Source organism: Oncorhynchus nerka, linkage group LG9b (assembly GCF_034236695.1).
Source record: "Oncorhynchus nerka isolate Pitt River linkage group LG9b, Oner_Uvic_2.0, whole genome shotgun sequence".
In the NCBI taxonomy this organism is placed as follows: Eukaryota; Metazoa; Chordata; class Actinopteri; order Salmoniformes; family Salmonidae; genus Oncorhynchus; species Oncorhynchus nerka.
The window spans coordinates 13,514,756-13,538,608 of record NC_088424.1 but is presented as its reverse complement, the minus strand read 5'-3'; positions in this window follow the sequence as shown (position 1 = coordinate 13,538,608).

Genomic DNA, 23,853 nt, shown 5'->3' with positions numbered 1-23,853 from the left:
TAGTGCTTGGGCAAAAACCAAAACGTGCACTGAGTTTGGGAAACCATGAGTTAGAACAAATTGACAGAAATCTACGTTTTTTCGTTATTTCAGAAAATGGACACTTTCAAGGTTGACTGGGAAAGGGCTGTCGAACTGGATGCGTTTGATTTGGTTTACATCGAGTGCAGTTAGCTAGCCAACGTTAACGTAGCCTCTTAGGTGAGTGTATTTAGTGTTTGTGGTCAAATGTTAACATCTGTTTGTGGCTTGACAAGTTGACTGGGAAAGTTGAGGGACTTGATCATGGTAATCTGGCCAGGTAAATGAACGTTAATTTAGTGGCTGTGTACATAACTAGATTTATGTAACTAGTAATTAAAGCCAAATTGCTCGCTAACTAACTAGCTACTGTACTGGTAGGCTTGCAACTTGCTATCTAGCCAACGTTAGCAAGACCGAAGTTTGTCTCTGTGAAAAACATAGCTAATAATTTATACATAGCCTATTTACGTCTAGGCTACTAGTGATGACGTGTGTATTGTTCCATGCCAGGCTGGCAATAGAGGAGAGCTGCAGGTCCCTGGAAAGAGAGGAGAGAGGGCCTCCAACACACCCAGTGCTGGAGATCACCTTAAGTATGGCCTGCCCATGTGTGGCACTCGTATTGTACATTCTAATCTAGCGCTGTAGTACACTGTAGCCTATTGTACACTGACATCCCTAAAATCATAATACTGCACCTTCAACAAACTCTCCTAACAAACCCTGTCCACCTCCAGCTCCACATGGCTCTGTGCTATGCGGTGGACCCAAACTAAGTGTAGCACAGGAGGCTGCTGAGGGGAGGACGGCTCATAATAATGGCTGGACTGGACTATGTGTTCGATTACATTCCATTCATTCTGTTCCAACCATTACCATGAGCCCGTCCTCCCCAATTAAGGTGCCACCGGCCGCCTGTGGAGCGCAGTTGTCCGTCGAGTGTGCAGGACCTGTCCCTTCCCCGCGCCCTCCTGCACCGCCAGGACCCACCGTGAACGCCTCCCTACCATCGTATCCATGACCTGCTGCTCAACACAAGAGGCCGGTCAGTGGTCAAAAACATAGGCATACTGCTACTTCCTACCTGACGGGTAAGAGGACATCACTACTTATATAATCAATCAATCTTGCAAATTGAAATACTGATCAAAAATAAACGCAACATGCAAGAATTTCAAAGATTTTACGGCATTACAGTTCATTTAAGGAAATCAGTCAATTGTGAAAAAAATCATTAGGCCCTAATCTATGGATTTCACGTCGGTTGGTCACAAGATGCCTTTAAAAGAAAAGGCACCACAACAGCACGTCAATGGGACTCAGGATCTCGTCACAGTATCTCTGTGCATTCAAACTGACATCGATAAAATGCAATTGTTTGTTGTCCATAGCTAATGCCTGCCCATACCATAATTCCACCATCAGCACTCGGTTCACGACATTGACATCAGCAAATCGCTCTCCCACATGACGCCATACACGTGGTCTGCGGTTGTGAGCTCGATTAGACATACTGCCAAATTCTTTAAAATTATGTTGAACATTCAATTCTCTGGGAACAGCTCTGGACATTCCTGCAGTCAGCATGCCAATTACATGCTCCCTCAACTTGAGACCTCTGTGGCCTTGTGCTGTGACAAAACGGAACATTTTAGTGGCCTTTTATTGTCCCCAGCACAAGGTGAACCTGTTTAATGATCATGTTGTTTAATCAGCTTCTTGAATTGCCACACCTGTCAGGTGGATGGATTATCTTGGCAAAGGAGAAATGCTTACTAACAGGGATGTAAACAAATTTGTGCACAACATTTGAGAGAAATAAGCTTTGTGTGTTTTCTTAGCTCATGAAACATGGTACCAACACTTTATATGTTGCATTTATATTTTTGTTCAGTGTATATGGCCTTTTTTTCTTACATGAGAAGTTGTCAAATAGTGATTTTACTGTAACTCTGCCTACACTAGAGAAACCCGGGACATACAGGGCACCATTGCTCCTGCCATCTCTTTCTCCCTGTGTGATGTCATATCCTGTTTAGGCACCTGGCCAGCCGACTGCAGGTGGGCTCTCCTTGTGAACTTGAGGCTCGTGCTGCTCCCACCCCTAAAACACACACACTATTAGGAGTGTTACCCTACTTACATGTTTGTGTGTAAGAGGTGATGGATGATAAGCCACTGTTTGAGAAGAGGCCTCTGGTCTGGGAGGAGGACATCCAGATGCACTCGAAGTTCCTGGACAGAAAGGTGACATATTAGTCTTAACCCCTGGCTTGGCAACCTTTTCTTTAATATAATTCAGTCACCATCAGAGGGCAAATATTTCCTCTCAACAAAAATATACTAGTCGATACCCATAGACTTCCTGTCATTGTGCTAACACTAGTTGGCATTGGCTCACAAAACTACCTCTAAATTCCTTTATACTAGACACAGACATCGAAATGGTATCCATAAATTAATCTGACTCTGGGGAAGTAGAGAAAGGGCCTCATTGACAAAAATCAGATGTTTACTTTCCAATATGCTTTATACATTTTTATTTGTCTATTCATATGACAAATCTTACAAAAATGACAAACTCAATCTGATTATGATGAGCAAGACGAACAGCAAAAGGTATTACTTTTTCCATAAGTGTGTGCTTGAGGGGGATTATTTAAGTGGGTATGACCAAGATATTGGCTCACCTGCAAAGACCACAGGTGAATGTGAGTGAAATGTGGTCTAATTCCCATAAAACAAGTGAACATCTCAATAGTAAATTTGATCTATGTTCATTAGAAGACAAGTGACCCAATACCGTACATTCAAATGAAAATATGTATGGCACAGTAACTTAACCGTAACTTTACATCCGGTATAACGTATGCAGTGATATGCTTGTGTGCAACCATGCTACTGTCTCAACCTACACCTGGATTGCTACCTACAGTTGAAGTCGGAAGTTTACATACACCTTAGCCAAATACATTTAAACTCAGTTTTTCACAATTCCTGACATTTAATCATAGTAAAAGTCCATGTCTTAGGTCAGTTAGGATCACCACTTTATTTTAAGAATGTGAAATGTCAGAATAATAGTAGAGAGAATTATTTATTTCAGCTTTTGTATGTAAACTTCTGACCCACTGGGAATGTGATATTTCTTTCATCACATTCCCAGTGGGTCAGAAGTTTACATACAATCAATTAGTATTTGGTAGCATTGCCTTTTTAAATGGTTTAACTTGGGTCAAATGTTTTGGGTAGCTTTCCACAAGCTTCCCACAATAAGTTGGGTGAATTTTGGCCCATTCCTCCTGACAGAGCTGGTGTAACTGAGTCAGGTTTGTAGGCCTCCATGCTCGCACACGCTTTTTCAGTTCTGCCCACAAATTTTCTATGGGATTGAGGTCAGGGCTTTGTGATGGTCACTCCAATACCTTAACTTTGTTGTCCTTAAGCCATTTTGCCACAACTTTAGAAGTATGCTTGGGGTCATTGTCCATTTGGAAGACCCACTTGCGACTAAGCTTTAACTTCCTGACTGATGTCTTGATGTTGCTTCAATTTATCGACATAATTTTCCTCCCTCATGATGCCATCTATTTTGTGAAGTGCACCAGTCCGTCCTGCAGCAAAGCACCCCCACAACATGATGCTGCCACCCCTGTGCTTCACGGGTTGGGATGGTGTTCTTCGGCTTGCAAGCCTCCCCCTTTTTCCTCCAAACATAACGATGGTCATTATGGCCAAACAGTTCTATTTTTGTTTCATCAGACCAGAGGACATTTCTCCAAAAAGTATCTTTTGTCCCCATGTGCAGTTGCAAACCGTAGTCTGGCTTTTTTATGGCGGTTTTGGAGCGGTGACTTCTTCCTTGCGGAGTGGCCTTTCAGGTTATGCTGATTTAGGACTTGTTTTACTGTGGATCTAGATACTTTTGTACCTGTTTCCTCCAGCATCTTCACAAGGTCCTTTGCTGTTGTTCTGGGATTGATTTGCATTTTTCGCAGTAAAGTACCTTAATCTCTAGGAGACAGAACGCTTCAACTTCCTGAGCGGTATGACGGCTGCGTGGTCCCATGGTGTTTATACTTGCGTACTGTTGTTTGTACAGATGAACGTGGTACCTTCAGGCGTTTGGAAATTGCTCCCAAGGATGAACCAGACTTGTGGAGGTCTTGGCTGATTTCTTTGGATTTTTCCCATGATGTCAAGCAAAGAAGCACTGAGTTTGAAGGTAGGCCTTGAAATACATCCACAGGTACACCCACAATTGACTCAAATTATGTCAATTATCATCATTTTCTGGAATTTTCCAAGCTGTTTAAAGGCACAGTCAACTTAGTGCATGTAAACTTCTGACCCAGTGGAATTGTGATACAGCGAATTATAAGTGAAATAATCTGTCTGTAAACAATTGTTGGAAAAATTACTTGTGTCATGCACAAAGTATATGTCCTAATTGACTTGCCAAAACTATAGTTTAACAAGATATTTGTGGAGTGGTTGAAAAACAAGTTTTAATGACTCCAACCTAGGTGTATGTAAACTTCCGACTTCAACTGTATGAAATTATTATATAGTGAACTTGAATATGTTTTCATTGACAAATAAATACAGCATCCAAACCATTTTAGATGATAGGAAACTATGGAGATACCCAAAACATCCTCACCAGTCACGTTTGTCTGCTTTTGTGAGTTGTGTTCTGATGTCTGACCTAGAGCTGATTGATTAAATCTGCTCCATAACCACATCAACACTCAGTCGGTTTAGGACCTGGCGGGCTCTGATCTTGAATAGGTTGCGCTGCACTTTGCCCTTCCCACTTGTGAGTGAAGAGGAGGAGAAAAGAACAGTGGGGATCAGATTGTTGTAAACACACATTCACAGCCATTCACCCCCCCCACCCCCCATTACTACCAGAGGGAAGGCTGTTAACTAACGTCCAGCTCGGCACATCCTTGGGGAGAAACCACCCACAGGGCTGAGCTGTCAGCTGACATAACGTAGAAGAGACAAACAAAAGGTAATTAACCACAGACTACATACTGAACAAGCCCCAAAGACCATAAAGACAATGAGCAATGTTTTCAGCTTCATGTGGCCATGCAATGTGTGCCTTCCAGTTCTTAATTTTCAGTCCTTTCATTAGAAGAAACATAGATACAGTGCCTCCCGAAAGTATTCATAACCCTTGACTTATTCCACATTTAGTTGTTACAGCCTGAATTCAAAATTGTTTAAATATATATATATATATTTTTATCTCATCAATCTACACACAAAGTGAAAATATGTTTTTAGAAAATGAAATACGGAAATCTCATTTGCATAAGGATTCACACCCCTGAGTCGAAACACCTTTGGCGGGTTGCCATCAAATATTTGGGTCCATTAATTATTCGTTCTGTCTTTACCAGTCTCCCAGTCCCTTCTGCTGAAAAGCATCCCCATAACATAATGCTGCTGCCACTAGGCTTTGAGGTAGGGATGGCGTTAGACATTTGCTGATCTGTGCGTGTTCTTCTCCAGACATAGCGCTTTGCATTCAGGCCAAAGAGTTACATTTTTGTCTCATCAGACCACAGAATATTTTGCCTTATGAGCTCAGTCGTTCGCATGCTTTTTTGAAAACTCCAGGCATGCGGTCATGTGCCTTTTTATCAGAAGTGGCTTCCGTCTGGCCACTCTCCCATAAAGCCCAGATTGGTGAAGTGCTGTAGAAACTATTCTGGCAGGTTCTCCCATCTCAGCCAAGGAACCCTGTAGTTCTGTCAGTGGTCATTGGGCTCTTGGTCACCTCCCTGACCAAGGTCCTTCTTGCCTGGTTGCTCAGTCAAGGTCGGACGGCCAGCTCTAGGCAGAGTCTGGGTAGTTACGTATTCTTTTTACATTTCCCAATGATGGAAACCACTGTGCTCTTAGAAACTTTTAACACTCAAGAGATTGTTTTATATCCTTCCCCATAAACAGTACCAGTCAAAAGTTGACACACCTACTCATTCAAGAGTTTTTCTTTATTTGTACTATTTTCTACATTGCAGAATTATAGTGAAGACAACATAACTATGAAATAACACATATGGAATCATGTAGTAACCAAAAAAGTGTTAAACAAGTCAAACTATATTTTATATTTGAGATTCTTCAAAGTAGCCACCCGTTGCCTTGATGACAGCTTTGCACACTCCTGGCATTCTCTCAACCAGCTTCATGAGGTAGTCACCTGGAATGCATTTCAATTAACAGGTGTGCCTTAAAAGTTGATTTGTGGAATTTATTCCCTTAATGCATTTGAGCCAATCAGTTTTGTTGTGACAAGGTAGGGGTGGGGTATACAGAAGATACCTCTATTTGGTAAAAGACAAGAACAGCTTAAATAAGCAAAGAGAAACAACAGTCCGTCATTACTTTAAGACATGAAGGTCAGTCAATCTGGAAAATTTCAAGAACATTGAAAGTTTCTTCAAGTGCATTTGCAAAAACTATCAAGCTCCATTATGAAACTGGCTCTCATGGCAACCACCACAGGAAAAGATGACCCAGAGGTATCGCTGCTGCAGAGGATAAGTTCCTTTAGAGTTACCAGCCTCAGAAATCGGCAATTAACTGCACCTCAGATTGCAGCCCAAATAAATTCTTCACAGAGTTCAATTAACAGACCCATCTCAACAACTGTTCAGAGGAGACTGAGTGAATCAGGCCTTCATGGTTAAATTGCTGCAAAGAAACCACTACTAAAGGACACAACTAAGAAGAGACTTGCTTGGGCCAATTAACACAAGCAATGGACATTAGACCGGTGGAAATCTGTCCTTTGGTCTGATGAGTCCAAATTTGGTATAGTTCCTGCTCTGACATGCGCTGACAGCTGTGGGACCGTATATATAAATATATATATATATATATTTTTTAAATCATGTCTAAGCATTTGATTTGGCCACATGTGAACTCCATTGAAGTTGTAGTGATGATCAAAGGAAATTGGATGCAGCTGAGCTCAATTTGGAGTGTTGTAGAAAAGGGGTGTGTATACTTGCATTCTTAAATTAAATTTTGTTCTTTCATTTTCAATAAATGTTCAAATATTTCTAAAAGTACGTTTTCACTTTGTCATTATGGTGTGTTTGTGTTTTAGATGGGTAAGAAAAAAACATATATTTAATCCATTTTGAATTCAGGCTGTAACATGTGTAAGTCAAGGTGTATGCCTACTTTCTGAAGCGACTGTAATTGTGTTAGACATGAATAAACAAGCCGTTTATGATACACTGTAATTACATGGCGACGAGAGCTGACAGTGACATCTCTGCCTCCTGTCACACCCTGAACTGTTTCACCTGTCCTTGTGCTTGTCTCCACCCCCTCCAGGTGTCACCCATTATCCCCTGTGTATTTAAACCTGTGTTTTGTCTGTCTGTGCCAGTTCGTCTTGTATTCTTCAAGTCACCCAGCATTTTTTCCCCGTGAGCCTGCCTTTTCTATTCTCTTTCACTAGTTCTCCCGGTTTTGACCCTTGTCTGTTTTCTGGACTCTGTACCTGCCTGCCTGACCATTATGCCTGCCCTGACCTCAAGCCTGCCCGCCACACTGTACCTCCTGGACTCTGAACTGGCTTCGACCTTTTGCCTGTCCACAACCATTCTCTTCTCTATCCCTTTTGGATTATTAATACATATCAAAGACTCAAACTATCTGCCTCCTGTGCCTGGGTCTCGCCTTGCGCCCTTACACCTCCACAGACTCCCTCTTCTTGAAGCTCACTGACTGTTCAGGCAAATTAACAGGTTAGAGGACTGAAATACTTGCAAATCCCTCAAGCATACAGTATACTTGAGTTAGATGGTAAATGTACGTGATCTCCATGGAAACAAAGAGCAAACGCTCACCAAGCTGGAGAGAGCGGCGCAGTTACACACGGAAAATGCTCAACGAGCTGCAGATTGCGTGGAGCCCCACTGGGAGTACAAAACCCTCAAGTACTATGGAAGCCAGGATCACAGCCTCAACACTGGAGAGAGACGGCTCCATAAACACCAGCCAGTTCTCCAGCGCTGAGCCTGCAGAAACTGTGTCAAAACTTCCTGGGTTATTATATAGGAGCCTATATCTGTAAGCTCAGTAGCATTTTGGGTGCAAGAGATGTCGCAAGGCTTTGCTACATGTTGAGTAGAAATAGTTCTTGCTGTGTTGTAACATAAGGCTGTCTATTTCTCAGTAGACATGGCTTAGCTATCACTATAGCAACCTGAAAGAGAACATCAATTAAACCTTGGATATAGTAGATTTACAGGCCCATGACAGAGATTACACCATCTCTGTATAAACTGTGTGTGTGGTGGGGGGGGTTGATCTCAGAGAGCGTTCCCCTCCCCCTACACACAAATCAGATAACTTGTTAAATTCGCTGTAGCAGTAACTGTTTCCTCTCACAACACATCTGGATAGTCCTCAGAGGTACTTTTAATATGAGTTGCTATGGTCTCTGATACTAGCTATTCGTGTGATAATATGACAAAGTATATCCTAAACTTACCTTTTCTTTTCAAAGGAATATGTTTTTGAAGCATGATCAGATACATCCATCTGATAAACACAAAGCTTTTACTTTGAAAGATCACCGGAGCACATGCAACTGGTCCTCTCCACAGTCACCTTGAACTCTCCCAACTCTCCCCTTGGACACTGTCACCATAGAAATCATACACATGGTTAGCAGATGTTAATGCGAGTGTAGCGAAATGCTTGTGCTTCTAGTTCCGACAATGCAGTAATAACCAACAAGTAATCTAACTAACAATTCCAAAACTACTGTCTTATGCACAGTGTAAGGGGATAAGAATATTTACATAAAGATATATGAATGAGTGATGGTACAGAGCAGCATAGGCAAGATACAGTAGATGGTATCGAGTACAGTATATACATATGAGATGAGTATGTAAACAAAGTGGCATAGTTAAAGTGGCTAGTGATACATGTAATTACATAAGGATGCAGTAGATGATATAGAGTACAGTGTATACGTATACATATGAGATTAATAATGTAGGGTATGTAAACATTATATTAGGTAGCATTGTTTAAAGTGGCTAGTCTTCAAACCAATGATGTATATAAACCCTGGATTGTTGGTGCCATTTAATGGCCAATGAGAGGCTTTGATGCCACCTGTCTGCCATATCGGCACTACCCAGAAGCAGTCGTCCATAGGAATTAATGGAATTCTACAGTATTTTAATTAAATGTTCCAAGGACAAAATTACACGTATTTAAGTATTTTCTGGGGACGGTAACATGAATGAATACAAGAAAAATAATTTCTTTATGTTTAGCTCACAAAATATAATTGAAAAGTATAATAGAATAGAATAAACATGGCAAAACAAATGTAGACATTAATAAATACATTTCAACAGCTTCCAAAATATTTTTTACAATGGAGGGGGAGTGCCAAGATGGAGGGGGAGTGCCAAGATGGTGGCGAAGTGCCAAGATGGTGGCGAAGTGGCTTCAAAACGGTGCCCCCTGTCAGTCATCTAATGCATTGATTCCCAACCCATTCTGTTACTGTACCACCAACTGAATTGAGAACCTCTGAAGTACGCCTGATGTGCATTTTACCAGTATGGTCTCATGAGTCTTCTCAAGTACCACCTATGGATAGGCCAAGTACCTCTAGGGGTGCTAGTACCCCTGGTTGGGAACCACTTTTCTAGTGTATATATAAATTAGTGCTTCAAACACACTGCAGTGCTGAACCTCCACAGCCCCTACAGAAAGAGCAGATTCTGCAGTTTATTTTTATATATTTTATTGGGTAGCCTAGTGGTTAGAGCGTTGGACTAGTAACCGAAAGGTTGCAAGTTCAAATCCCCGAGCTGACAAGGTACAAATCTGTCGTTCTGCCCCTGAACAGGCAGTTAACCCACTGTTCCTAGGCAGTCATTGAAAATAAGAATTTGTTTTTAACTGACTTGCCTAGTTAAATAAAAGGTTAAAAAAATAATAATAATAATTAAAACATACAAATCTACCTGCAGTGAAGCTGCTCAACATTTACATTTCATTCAGTCATCTAACTAACTGTCCAGAGCGACCCACAGGAGCAACCAGGGTCAAGCGCCCCACCCAAGGGCACATCGACAGATCTCCCACCAAGTCAAACGGGGACCTGAACCATCGACGTATCAGCCAACGGTCCAAGCTCCAAACCGCCATGCCACCAACCATCAAAGACACCCCCCCCCACAAATACAAATATAATAATACATAAATAACCTCTCACCCCCCCCCAAGCCACCGTCCCCCAATGCACCAACAACTAAATTAACAAAGGAGAAAAAAAAAGGGAAACAAAACAACAAGGCCACTGTATACATTCAGTGCATGTGTGGCACAGATTCTGCAGTTTCCCAATCACCTATCCTTGCCAAACAACAAAATGACCCCTTGAGGTGTACTTCAAAATATAACTTTTTGGCAGAATTATCCTGATTCTATGGGCTCCCTGCACCTGCGCTCACAACACTCCAAGCTCAGTAATACAGTGCATTCTGAACGTATTCAGACCTCTTCACTTTCATTATTCAATTTCTGTTAGTCACATGTCTGTGGAACTTGTTCCGTTTATATCTCAGTTGTTGAATCTTATGTCAATACAAATATTTACACGTTACGTTTGCTGAAAATAAACGCAGTTGACAGTAAGAGGACGTTTCTTTTTTTGCTGAGTTTATAAGTGAATTTGTTTGAGGGAAAGAGTAATACAGTGCCTTCAAAAAGTAGATACTCACCAAGGGCGCAACTTTGGTTTTAGAAGTGGGGTGGATGTAACTTTCTTTTTGTATATATATGTGACTTGTTTCAGGAAACTAGGCATATGTCGCGGGTAACTACTTCAGAGGAGAGCCATTTGAACCTTAACATTTTGGGCAGAAATGCCTTCTGGAACATTTGAACTTTAATGTGCATTTATAACAAACTTGTGTACCATCTGTAAATACGAATACAATTGTTAAATTACGATCCTAGTTGGTTTAGCCACAGAAAAAGCCAACAACCTTCCCGCTAGCCATGATTGGCTGAGACAATGAGTGGGCTGGATATGCCGAGAGTTGAGTTTGGATTGGTCTGCCATATAGCACGCTTCTGTCTATTTGAGCTGGTCAGTATGTGTAGGTAATTCTGTCTAACGAGGATAATTTTTTTAATATATCGCATAGTAGAACTGCTTAAGTGTTGCTCTCCACTTTCTGGAGGACTGAGTTTTGAAATCAGTGGTATTAGAGTATGATACCTAAGGAGATGGAGAAAGCACCTGTCTCCGCATTACATCTTCAAACTAAGGTCAACCATGGTGTCCGTGACAGGGAGAAGTGTACATCCATAATGTATATGAGTAAAATAGTCTAGCTAGCTACATTGTCAGATATTATACGTTTCTAATTGCGGCAGAAATTCGTTTTCATTTCAAGTTAAAGTGCACTGTTAGCTAGCTAGCTAACGTAAGCTGGCTGACTCACTAGCTAACGTTACGTGTATGATGTTATTATTCATATCTCAGAGCCTTTTGCTTTGCTAGTTATAGCCTTGAACCTGGTTGCTAGCAACCTACAGATTCATGCAGGGTCGTAATGTCATTAGTTGGGATTATGGTTCATTGTTTAGCTAGCTACATATCTTAACAAAAGACTCCACTATGCAAGTAACCCTTTCAATAGAATGTCACAACTATTGATAAATGTAGCTGGTCAATTCTCTCTGGCGATCTTCTCCAATTTCAGAGCACTCTCGTCTGAGTGTGCCAGAGCAGAATAACTGACGAATTTACAAACACTCAATACCCATTGAATATGGTCGGTGTCACTAAACGTTGGCAAAAAAGTGTAAATTGTTGCCAGCAGTACAGTTGCAGTCACCAATGCTCTGGATAACATAAAAACACCTAACCAGCTCTGCTAGTGTTAGTAAAATGGTCAGTGAGCTGTTCCCTTATTTGTGTCTGGAAGTAGCTAGCAAGCTAGCCAACACTAGCAAGTTAGCTTGGGTGCTTGACTGCTGTTAGGCCAGAACGCTCAGATCAACCCTTAAAGAGATGGGTGGTGCTAAAGCTTAAGAGAGTGTGAACGATTCTGAATGGTTGTAGACAAAGAAGAGCTCTCCAGTAGGTACCAAAATATTCAAAGGCCATTTTATCAAAAGTGAGGTTACAAGTTTATCAACGTTCAAAGCAGAATTTCTTTCCCATTGTTCTTCAAATGCAGTGTATGATATACACTTTTGTAGCTCTGTGTTTCTGATTTCATCCAATGTAAAAAACACAAATTCAAATTCTGCTACATAAGACTGAATCAAGGCGGTCGGTCACATATTTTTAAACACTCCAAATAGTCTACCCGACCTCTTCGGAGGCGTCGCATGGTCTTAAAGCACACCAGTGCCCTGTTTGGTATCACATTCTAATAAAAAAAACTTGGGGGGGGGGGGGCAAAAATGCAATTTCAGAATGTCCCCTCCGTCCCCCATGAAAGTTACGTCCCTGGTGTTCACACCCCTGAGTCAATACATGTTAGAATCCCCGTTGGCAGCGATTACAGCTGTGAATCGTTCTGGGTACGTCTCTAAGAACTTTCCACACCTGGACAGTGCAACAATTGCCTATTATTCTTTTCAAAATTCTTCAAGCTCTTTCAAATTGGATGTTGATCATTTTGAGACAACCATTTTCTGGTCTTGCCATAGATTTACAAAACAGATTTAAGTCAAAACTGTAGCTTGGCCAAAATTTCACTGTCATCTTTTTAAGCAACTCCAGTGTAAATTTGGCCTTGTGTTCTAGGTTATTGTCCTGCTGAAAGGTGAGTTCATCTCCCAGTGTATGGTGGAAAGCAGACTGAACCAGGTTTTCCTCTAGAATATTTCCTGCGCTTAGCTCAATTCCATTTATTTGTATCCTTAAAAACTCCCCAGTCCTTAACGGTTACAAGCATACCCATAACATGATGCAGCCACCGCTATGCAAGAAAATATGGAAAGGTACTCAGTAATGTGTTTTATTGGATTTGCCCCAAACATAACACTATATTCAGGATAAAAAGTGAATTGCTTTGCCACATTTTTTGCAGTATTACTTTAGTGCCTTGTTGCAAACAGGATGCTTGTTTATTATTCTGTCAATTAGGCTAGTATTGTGGAGTAACTACAATGTTGTTGATCCATCCTCAGTTTTCTCCTATCACAGCCATTAAACTCTGTAACTGTTTTAAAGTCACCATTAGCCTCATGGTGAAATCCCTGAGCGGTTTCTTTCCTCTCCGTCAACTGAGTTAGGTAGGATGCCTGTAGCTTTGTAGTGACTGGGTGTATTGATTAATACACTATATATACAAAAGTATGTGGACACTCCTTCAAATTGGTGGATTCGGCTGTTTCAGCCACACCTGTTGCTGACAAGTGTATAAAATTGAGCACACAGCCATGCAATCCCCATAGACAAACATTGGCATTAGAATGGTCGTACTGAAGAGCTCATTGACTTTCAACGTGGCACCGTCATAGGATCCCACCTTTCCAACAAATCAGTTTGTAAAATTTCTGCCCTGCTAGAGCTGTCCCAGTCAACTGATTCTTTGCTTCCAATTTTGTGGCAACAGTTTGGGGAAGGCCCTTTCCTGTTTCAGCATGACAATGCCACGTGCACAAAGCGAGGTCCATACAGAAATGGTTTGTCGAGATCGGTGTGGAAGAACTTCACTGGTCTGCACAGAGCCCCGACCTCAACCCCGTTGAACACCTTTGGGATGAATTGGAACGCAGACTGCGAGCCAGGCCTAATCACCCAACATCAGTGCCCGACCTCACCAATGCTCTTGTGGCTGAATGGAAGCAAGTCTCCGCCGCAATGTTCCAACATCTAGTGGAAAGCCTCCCCAGAAGAGTGGAGGCTGTTATAGCAGCGAAAACCTCTCTGGTCTTTGTGGTTGAATCTGTGTTTGAAATTCACTGCTCAACTGTGGGATATTACAGATAATTGTATGTGTTGGGTACAGAGATGAGGTCGTCATTACAAAATCATGTTAAACACTGTTGTTGCACACAGAGTGAGTACATGCAACTTATTATGTGACTTGTTAAGCAGATCTTTACTCCTGAACTTATTTAGGCTTGCCATAACAGAGGTTGAATATGTATTGACTCAAGACATTTCATTTTTTTTAATGAATTTGTAATAATGTCTAAAAACACAATTCCACTTTGATATTATAGGGTATTGTGTGTAGGTCAGCAAAAAACAACTCCGGCTGTAATCAGGTGAAAATATAATTCATTTCTTCCTGGGAATGGGACCTCCTGCAAGTGTGTGCACCGACATGTTATGGGCCTAATAATAGAATTACATATAGAATCCCTATTGAATCAATAGGATCTCTGTGGGCCTAGTTGTAAAAGATTTGTCATTTAACTTTTAAAATGTATGACCTTTTGTTGTGGCATAACCACAACAGGTCATGATGTTTTCTTCGGATTGTCAAACAATGACTTCAAAGGACTATATTTCTAGTCTCCAAACAGTGGTGAATGGAAAGATACAGGAATCCAGGCTGTATCACATCCGGCCGTGATTGGGATTCCCATAGGGCGGCGCACTATTGGCCCAGCGTCGTCCGGGTTTGGCCGGGGTAGGCCGTCATTGTAAATAAGATTTTGTTCTTAAATTACTTGCCTAGTTAAATAAAGGTTAAATTAAAAATGAAAAAATAAATTAATACAACAAGTCAAGGGGTATGAATACTTTTGAAGACACTGTAGGTCACCCTCAGGAACATGGAGTGCATCTGCATGTCTTCCTCCCACACCAGACGCCTTTTCTCAAACACAGGCATATCATCCATCACCTCTGACACACAACACACATACACACAAGCATTGAAATAGTGGAACACTCCTAATAGTGTGTGTATGTGTGTCTGTGTGTATCTGTATGTACCTGTGTGTATTTGAGGCAGGAGCAGCAGGAGCGCTCAGCTACATCCGGTTGGCCAGGTGCCTTAACAGGAAGAGGATATGACATCACACAGGGAGAAATAAATGGTGCAGGCAGGGTTATTGTAAAAGTACAATGTGATACCTGCCGGTGGAAAAAAGGCCATATAAATTTGATTGATTGGTTGAATAAGTAGAAGCAAAGTCCTCTAACCCAACAGGTAGGAAGTAGCACTTTAAACACCTCCACTAACGTCTGCACCCCAGGTCCCTCTAACCACAGATAGACCACACATTAACCACTCAAGATGGTCCATACACGGTCAACTCAAACAACGGAGAACCCAAACTTCATAGACAAGTGAACACAATGTTATCTCTCACAAAAAAGAGACCCTTTTTCCTGAGTCGGGCAGACTAAAACAACTGACACACGCGAGCACATACGGATGTGTGTGTCCTGGTCAAAGAAGAGGAAGGTCATGTTTTGCGGGACATTTTCCTCAGAAAGCATCATGTGAAGCAGCAGGTTTGAGCCTTCACACACTTACCCCTTCAGAGAGGACAGAGGGTACGACCCAGTTGGCCTAAGTAGGACTATACCACCAGTAGTAGGCCTGTGCCAAAGTCACGATAATACCTTTTTGATAATACTGCAGGCCTATTCACCACAACCACAGTAGCTACATGACAGAACCCGTAGTTTCTCTCCCGAGAATTACAGTGTTTGGCCACAAATTATTTCTACACATTATTACAAATAATCATTTTGACCACATTTTTTATTCCACACCCAACCTCCCATCCCATCCCACAACCCCACCCATCCAACATGTCTCCATCCAATGTATCCATCTAACTTTGTCCCAGAAGCATTTAACTATAGAGCAGTCCCACACAGTGGCGGTTGGAGCGCTTTAAGATGAGGGAGGATAGATATTTTTTTTATGAGCATGGCCTTATTCCTATTACAGCATATTGGATGACTGTCATTCATATTCCTATGAATGAATGATGCCTATGAATGAAAGTTTACAACATAGGTGCACAGGTTGAGAAAAATTTGAGCAATCAGGGTGACAGACATTGACATATTCAGATCTACGGTAGGGTGTAATCATTAGTCCAACAGTTGCAAACAACAGTTTATATTGGACAAATTCAAGTATGTTTATCCCCGGCTTCATTCTGTTTGCTTCCGTTTAAGAAACAATTTTTAACAGAATCTGTAGAATGAATACACCCCCGATCACACACAAAACCAGTTCACTTTCATAGCAGCCACATGATCACTTTGCTTGTTGTAATTCCTTCTCACACCTACGCTCTCTCCTCCTCTCTCCTGTTCCATTCGCTTGTGGAATTCAGTGCACGACACATCAGCTGTCTGTGACCAGGCAAAAAAACATTTCCAAGCCAAACCTTCATATCATAACCGCTACACACAGCCTACATTGGTGTCACCATATTAGCTAACGGCAAGTCAACATAGCTACTAGAACTAATGTGTTAGTAAACCCGCTTCAATCATGCAGTACAGTGTATAGTTAGCAAGCAGTTTAACAGTTACACCGGTGTGCCCCAGTAGCAATAAATTAATAAAACCAAAAACTTACCTTGGCTTGGAAGAGTTCCAGTGTTGGATAGCCAGAGCCAGCTAGGTAACATAGCATCCTTCTCTGTTTGAGCTGGGTGTTTGAGTAGGCTGAACTAGCTAGCTGCATTCGCTAGCTAAGTAAATGAAAGTGAACCAGAAAAACAGCCGTTATGATGCAAAATGCCTCATACCTGCTGTATTTATGTATTTTGAAAGTTAAAGATCTTGAAAACTTGATTGCTGACATACATAACATTTTCAAATCAAAATAATTTGTCACATACATATGGTTAGCAGATGTTAATGTGAGTGTAGCGAAATGCTTGTGCTTCTAGTTCCGACCATGCAGTAATATCTAACAAGAAATCTAACAATTTCACAACTACCACATTATGTAAAGGAATGAGTAAGAATATGTACATATAAATATATATGGATGAGCGATGGCCGAACGGCATAGGCAAGATGCAGTAGATGATATAGAGTACAGTATATACATATGAGATTAGTAATGTAGGGTATGTAAACATTATATAAAGTGGCATAGTTTAAAGTGACCAGTGATACATTTATTACATCCCATTTGTAATTATTAAAGTGGCTAGAGATTGAGTCAGTATGTTGGTAGCAGCCACTCAATGTTAGTGATGGCTGTTTAACAGTCTGATGGCCTTGAAATAGAAGCTGTTTTTCAGTCTCTCGGTCCCTGCTTTGATGCACCTGTACTGACCTCGCCTTCTGGATGATAGTGGGGTGAAAAGGCAGTGGCTCGGGTGGTTGTTGTCCTTGATGATCTTTTTGGCCTTCCTGTGACATCGGGTGGTGTCGGTGCCCTGGAGAGCAGGTAGTTTGCCCCCGGTGATGCGTTGTGCAGACCTCACTACCCTCTGGAGAGCCTTATGGTTGTGGGCGGAGCAGTTGCCGTACCAGGCGGTGATACAGCCCGACAGGATGCTCTCGATTGTGCATCTGTAAAAGTTTGTGAGTGTTTAAGGTGACAAGCCGAATTTCTTCAGCCTCCTGAGGTTGAAGAGGCGCTGTTAGTCTAGCCTACTATGCGCCCTGTCCCTCTGGCCAGATTAAAAGAAGCTGTAATTTTCTTTGTGAGAAAATGTGAATGAGTTCAAATATGGTTTATATTCAAACTTGGGCTGAATAGGGTACCTAGACTTTTTCTATCCAAAATGATTAACTGGGATGAATCAATAAACACAATAGCTGACATAGACTGAGTTAATTAGGCCTACAGTCCCATAGGCCAGGACTACAAGATGCAAACCTGCATAAAGCAAACTCAGCCCTGTTTCATTGTCCAATCATGTTGCTTTCTGTGTCTGTGCATAAGAACCCCCCCCCCCCCAGTCCTACTTTAACATAGGTACACCCATCTAGTACTGGGTTGGACCCCCTTTTGCCTCCGGAACAGCCTGAATTCGTCAGGGCATTGAAACGTTGCTCAATTGGTATTAAGGAACCTAACATGTGCCAGCAAAACATTCCCCACACCATTACGCCACCAGTCTGGATGGGGCCATGGACTCATGCTGCAAACATTTTCCACTCCTGAATTGTCCAGTGTTGGTGAGCCACTGGAGCCACTTCTTGTTTTTAGCAGATAGGATTTGAACCCAGTGTGGTTGTCTGCTGCAATGGCCCATCCTTGACAATGATCGACAAGTTGTGCATTCCGAGATGCTGTTCTGCACAACACTGTTGTACTGCGCCGTTATTTGCCTGTTTATGGCCCGGCCCGTCTGTTAGTTTTCCATTCTATTTCAACCTCTCATTAACAAGCTATTTTCACCCACAGGACTGCTGCTGACTGGATTTTTTGGTATTATTGGTAAACCCTAGACACAGTCATGCGTGAAAAGCAGAGGAGGCCATCCGTTTCTGAGATGCTGGAACTGGCGCGCACTGACGATCATACCACGCTCAAAGTCGCTTAGGTCACTTGTTCTGCCCATTCTAATGTTCAATCGAAAGTAACTGAATGTCTCGTTGTCAGTCTACCTGCTCTATATAGCAAGCCACGGCCACGTGACTCACTGTCTGTAGGAGCAAAATATTTTCATGAACAAATGAATCATGAATCAATTGGCCACTGAGTATATACTGTAATTCACATTAACACGTAAAAGGTTGCTGCAGTTTGACCGTTTTTTCCCCCCAGCATTTAAAAACAAAAATCATGTGACCTGATTAGAAAAGCTCTGGTCCAATCATAGCCCATATAAAACATTTTTACAATAGATTCTCACATCAGACCGTATAAGAGTTTTACCTGGTTAGATTACCATATTGGGAAAAACTCTGGGCCCCAGAATTTATTTTCCACCACATGACTTTGGGGACTGTGGTACCACCTCTGAACTATGGTGTGTGAAGACATTCAGTATACAATCAAGACATCTTTGTTTGAAATGTTTTATTAATAAAACATTTAAATACATTGTTTCACTAAAAAAATAGAATTTCATATTTTTAATGACATTTTAAGGCAACAAAATGTGAAGACTATCTCCCAGTGCGCTCTCCACCCTCCTCTTCATTGACATTCTAAACACTAGAAGCTGGTTGGTTTAAGTCTTAATAATGCTAAATATACACAGACTTTACAAAAAAAAAATCCTAATTTGAGTTGCACCCCCTTTTGCCCTCAAAACAGCCTCAATTCTTTGGGGCATGGACTCTACAAGGTGTCAAAAGCGTTCCAAAGGAATGCTGGCCCATGTTGACTCCATGGGGCATTATCCTACCGGAAAAAATATTTTGGAGATGGATACACTGCTGGCATGATGGGATGCACCGGATTGACAATGATGTTCAGATATCCTGTGGCATTCAAACATTGCTCCACTTTTATGCCCAATGTGTGCCATGAAAACACACTCCACACTATCACACCACCATGATGGATGCATGTACTCATGTGGTTTTCTACATACCTTAGTCCTCCCATCAGCGTGAAACAGCAGGAACCGTGAGTCATCAGACCAGGCAACGTTTTTCCAATTCTCCAGTGTCCAGTGCTTTTGTTCCTTAGCCCAGTTTCTTGTTTTTTTGCTGAAGGAAGTGGAACTCTGTAAGATCGTCAGCTGCCATACACCATTCGTGTCAAGGTACGACGAGTTGTGCATTATTTTATTAGGTCTTTGGGCACCAATGTCGTACTGGACTGTCAGTTGACTAACTTTAGCCCATCTGTTGCTCTGCACAATTGGTGTTAACCTCCTTTGTCCTCTTTCATCAATGACCTGTTATCGACCACTGGCCTGCCGTTGGCTAGATGTCCTTTGGATGGTGGACTTTTGACACATATGGGAAACTGTTCTTGACACACTCAAACCGGTGTGCCTGGCACCTACTACCATACCCCGTTCAAAGGTCCTTAAATATTTTGTCTTGCACATTCACCCTCTGAATGGCACATATCCGTGTCTCAATTGGCTCAAGGCTTAAAAATCGTTCTTTAACCTTTCTCCCCCCTTCAGCTACACTGATTGAAGTGGATTTAACATGTGACATCAATAAGGGATCATAGCTTTCACCTGGATTCACCTGGTCAGTCTATGTCATGGAAAAAGCAGGTGTTCCTAATATTTTGTACACTCAGTGTAGGCTAATATATGCAGAACTGGACAATTATAGATATAAAAAATTTGAATTATCGATATCAATAATTCAACATTTTAATATCAAATACAAAAAAAATCCTATCCATTTTTTAAAATGATTTATATCTATATTTAAATTATCCATTTAATCTTGAGGAATATTGATATCCATTTGAATTATTGATATATAAACATCTAATAATTTATGTTGACCATTCAATTATTATTTTTGTTTAATAAAATGTTTTTTATAGATCATTTCATTTTTAATATCAATAAATATAAAAAAAAAATGTATTATTGATATCGAAAATGTAATTATTGATAAAGAAATTCTATGAATATATATTAAAATGGCTTTCCATATTTCTCCATTGAACCTTTATTGATATAAAAAAAGTATATTATCTATCAAAAATTCGAATTATTGATATTGATAATTCCATTTTTTATATAAAAAATATGATTATTGATATAAAATGTTTTAAGTTTATAAGATTAAATGGCTTTCCATAGCCATGGCAAAATATTGATTTCGACAATAGATATTCTGCCAGTTAAAACAACTGGGATGTTAATCCATCTACTGTGATCGGATTGAATTGATTTAAATTTTCCATTAAAGTTTCTGGCAATGGTTTTACCTAAGGAAGTAAATATATCTACTCCCAAATATTTAAAATGGGAAATGATTGGGATTCTACAAGTAGAGATGGAGTCCTCCATCGGGGTCTTGAGGCAGAAGAGCTGATTTGGTTAGATTCATTTTATAACATGAGATAAAGCTTAATTTATCTATGATCTTCAACGTTTTTGGGAGAGATTGACATACATTGTCTAGATATAGTCAAATATAATCTGCTTATAATGAGATGAAGTGATCAATAGATTTAAGGGAAATTTGTGTTATTTCCTTCGATTGACAAATTGCCTGGGCAAGGGGTTGCATGGATAATGAAAATTGCAAAGGAGAAATCAGATCGCCTCGTCTGCTGCTTCTATTGATTCTGAAAGGAGCAGAGGAGATTTTTGTCTCTTATAGCTATGGCTGAGGGATTGGCATATAGTATTTGAATCGTATTAATTAAATTGGAAGCACATTCATCACACATTTTGTACAGCAGCTCCTGACCCAACCACCACGGGGAACAGAGTCATGTGTTATTAACCCAAGAATAATGTCTAGGGCCACAAGTCTCAGATTCATTTCCAGTTCAGGAAGTATTATCATATGATGAAATAAGGTTGATGCCGGTGATAGTTGTCTTTTATTAGCACTTTGTTTTCTGGAAACAGAGGATACTCTGAGGAGAAGAGAGGGTTGGGTGGATGGGAGGAGAGGGTTCCTGGAAAGACAGTGGTGATGTTTTATGTAAATGCCTGGACAGCATCACTGAATGGTTTCAAGCAAGCCAATTAACCAGCAGGAAGCAAAATCAAAACAAGCATTGCGTGAATAACTGAACAACAAAAATGTGCTTTGTGTTTGCTTATGCATGTGTTCTACCTTGGTGTGTACAGTATATACCTCATAGGCACCAGATGTCAAAATATTCAGTAAAAATATCCAGTATTGTATGGTAGTAAGGTTTTTGGACCCCTGTCCTTTCCCCTTGACAAAAGTATTTTTCTAACCTCTGGTACAGTGTCCCAAAATATTTTTGGACTGTAGTCTTCCATAAGACTAAACTCATTGATTGTATAAAGTTAACGTGGCAGCTATTGTGTAGAGTGACAGGAATGTCAAAGTGTTAACCGTAATAATGTAATTGAATTGAGAGACAGAGTTGACAAAATGAGAGGCATTTAGCCAAATTGACAATGGTTCGCCATCTTGAGTCACCAAGATGTACTCAGCAAGACATAATCATCTCCTTGTTGATTGTAAAAATGGGGACAAGCTGCCCTTCATTTCCGAAAATAAATTGTTCAAATGTATTTGACACAATAAAAATGTGTTAAGTTTGGTTCCTGTCAAACCTAGGGAAATCAGTTCTCTGTATGTTACAGGGAGGGAACGTTTGCGTTCTGGTGAGAGTTATTATGAAGGTGCTCTACTCTACATATCTTCGCCACTTCCTTTATATTTGTATCAGATATTAATGAATGACTTTCACAGTCCCGAACCCTGGGGACAGTTGTGCACCATGTTAAATCTAATCAAATCAAATTGTATTGGTCGCATACACATTGTTAGCAGATGTTATTGTGGGTGTAGTGAAATTCTTATTTAAAAAGAAACGTGCCTAAGACACTGACTTTATCCTCTCACCCACTTCCTTACTTCTGAATTCCACATGGTTGACTGGACTGGCCTGGATTAGACTGCCCTAGACTGGAGGGTTTGGCTAGTTCATGTCCCATTGGCTTTCATAGGCTTCATGACTTTGAAGTCTGACAAGCTCAATTTTACAGCCTCATGCAATTGACTTCAGTAAAACAGTTGATTTCCAAATGTTATGTCATGACTAGATTACGGGGCATACAGTGGACAGCAATCGACCATGACCACATGCTAATGCGGTTTATCCTAATAACACACGGTTGATGACAGTGTCTCCTTACAGTACTTACAGTCTGGTCAATGTATCGTACAGTACTGAAAACTGTACGATAAATAAATAAAAAAGTAAAGTTACTAATCAATTGAATTATTCCACAGAATTATTGAGCCTGCAAACATCTGGTCACAAGACGTGACAATTCTCCTCCTTTTTCTGTCATCCTACCATGACACACAGGTCAGAGTTCAATAGCCAGGGCTAACTGAAGGAGTAACGTAAAGGTGTGGACGCTGCCTGACAGCTGAGGAAAAGCAGCAGGTGACACGAAGGAGTCAGAGAGTCGGGGGAGCTACAGTACGACCGATCAATGACAGAGGTCAGGGATAGGATTCACTCTTTGGTGTGCTTTGTCTCAGCTAAGCATGCGTCTTAAACAACATGCTAACGCATCTCCTCTCCTCTTAGATGGTATGGGCTTTGAAAGAAAGACATGACTGAGAAACAGTGCAGTGAGGGTTTGCGATATGTTGTAACAAACCTGCCTTTGGTAGGCTGGCTATGATGAATTCTATGCTCACTTAGTCGATTCGGGGACTATGGAGCATTTTCACCTTGGTGGCTAGAGGGTTCGGAGTTTGATTCTTCTTACAAACAATATCCCCAAATTCGTAGCAATATAGTACCTAGCACATGCAACTCAGACAATTTCTGTCCTCAATTCTTACTTTTAAGATTACTTTCTTTATAACTTTGTCCCGAAATCCAACCCCAAGCGCTGGTGTGAGACCTTGTCCTTGTGGAACGATTTGCGAAACATTTCCAGTCGTCGTCCTTCCACAGCTAGTGCATCCGACTGGGCAGAGGAATGTGTTCAGCTAGAGAGAGGCCTGTAGGATAATACTCCTCAGTATTAAAACTCAGTCCAACTCAGTAAATCTACACTAGCCTGTTTTAAATGTACTGGTTCTAATCACACCATTTCTGAGTCTCAAGTTTGTGTTCGTGTTACACAGAAATGGTCCAAAGCACGTCACTAGGATCCACATAAAACAGATGCTGGTGAACTTCAACCGATCATGTGAACAGTGTGAGACCAGGGTCTGACTCGTTTTGTAGCCACAAACTGGAGAAGTTC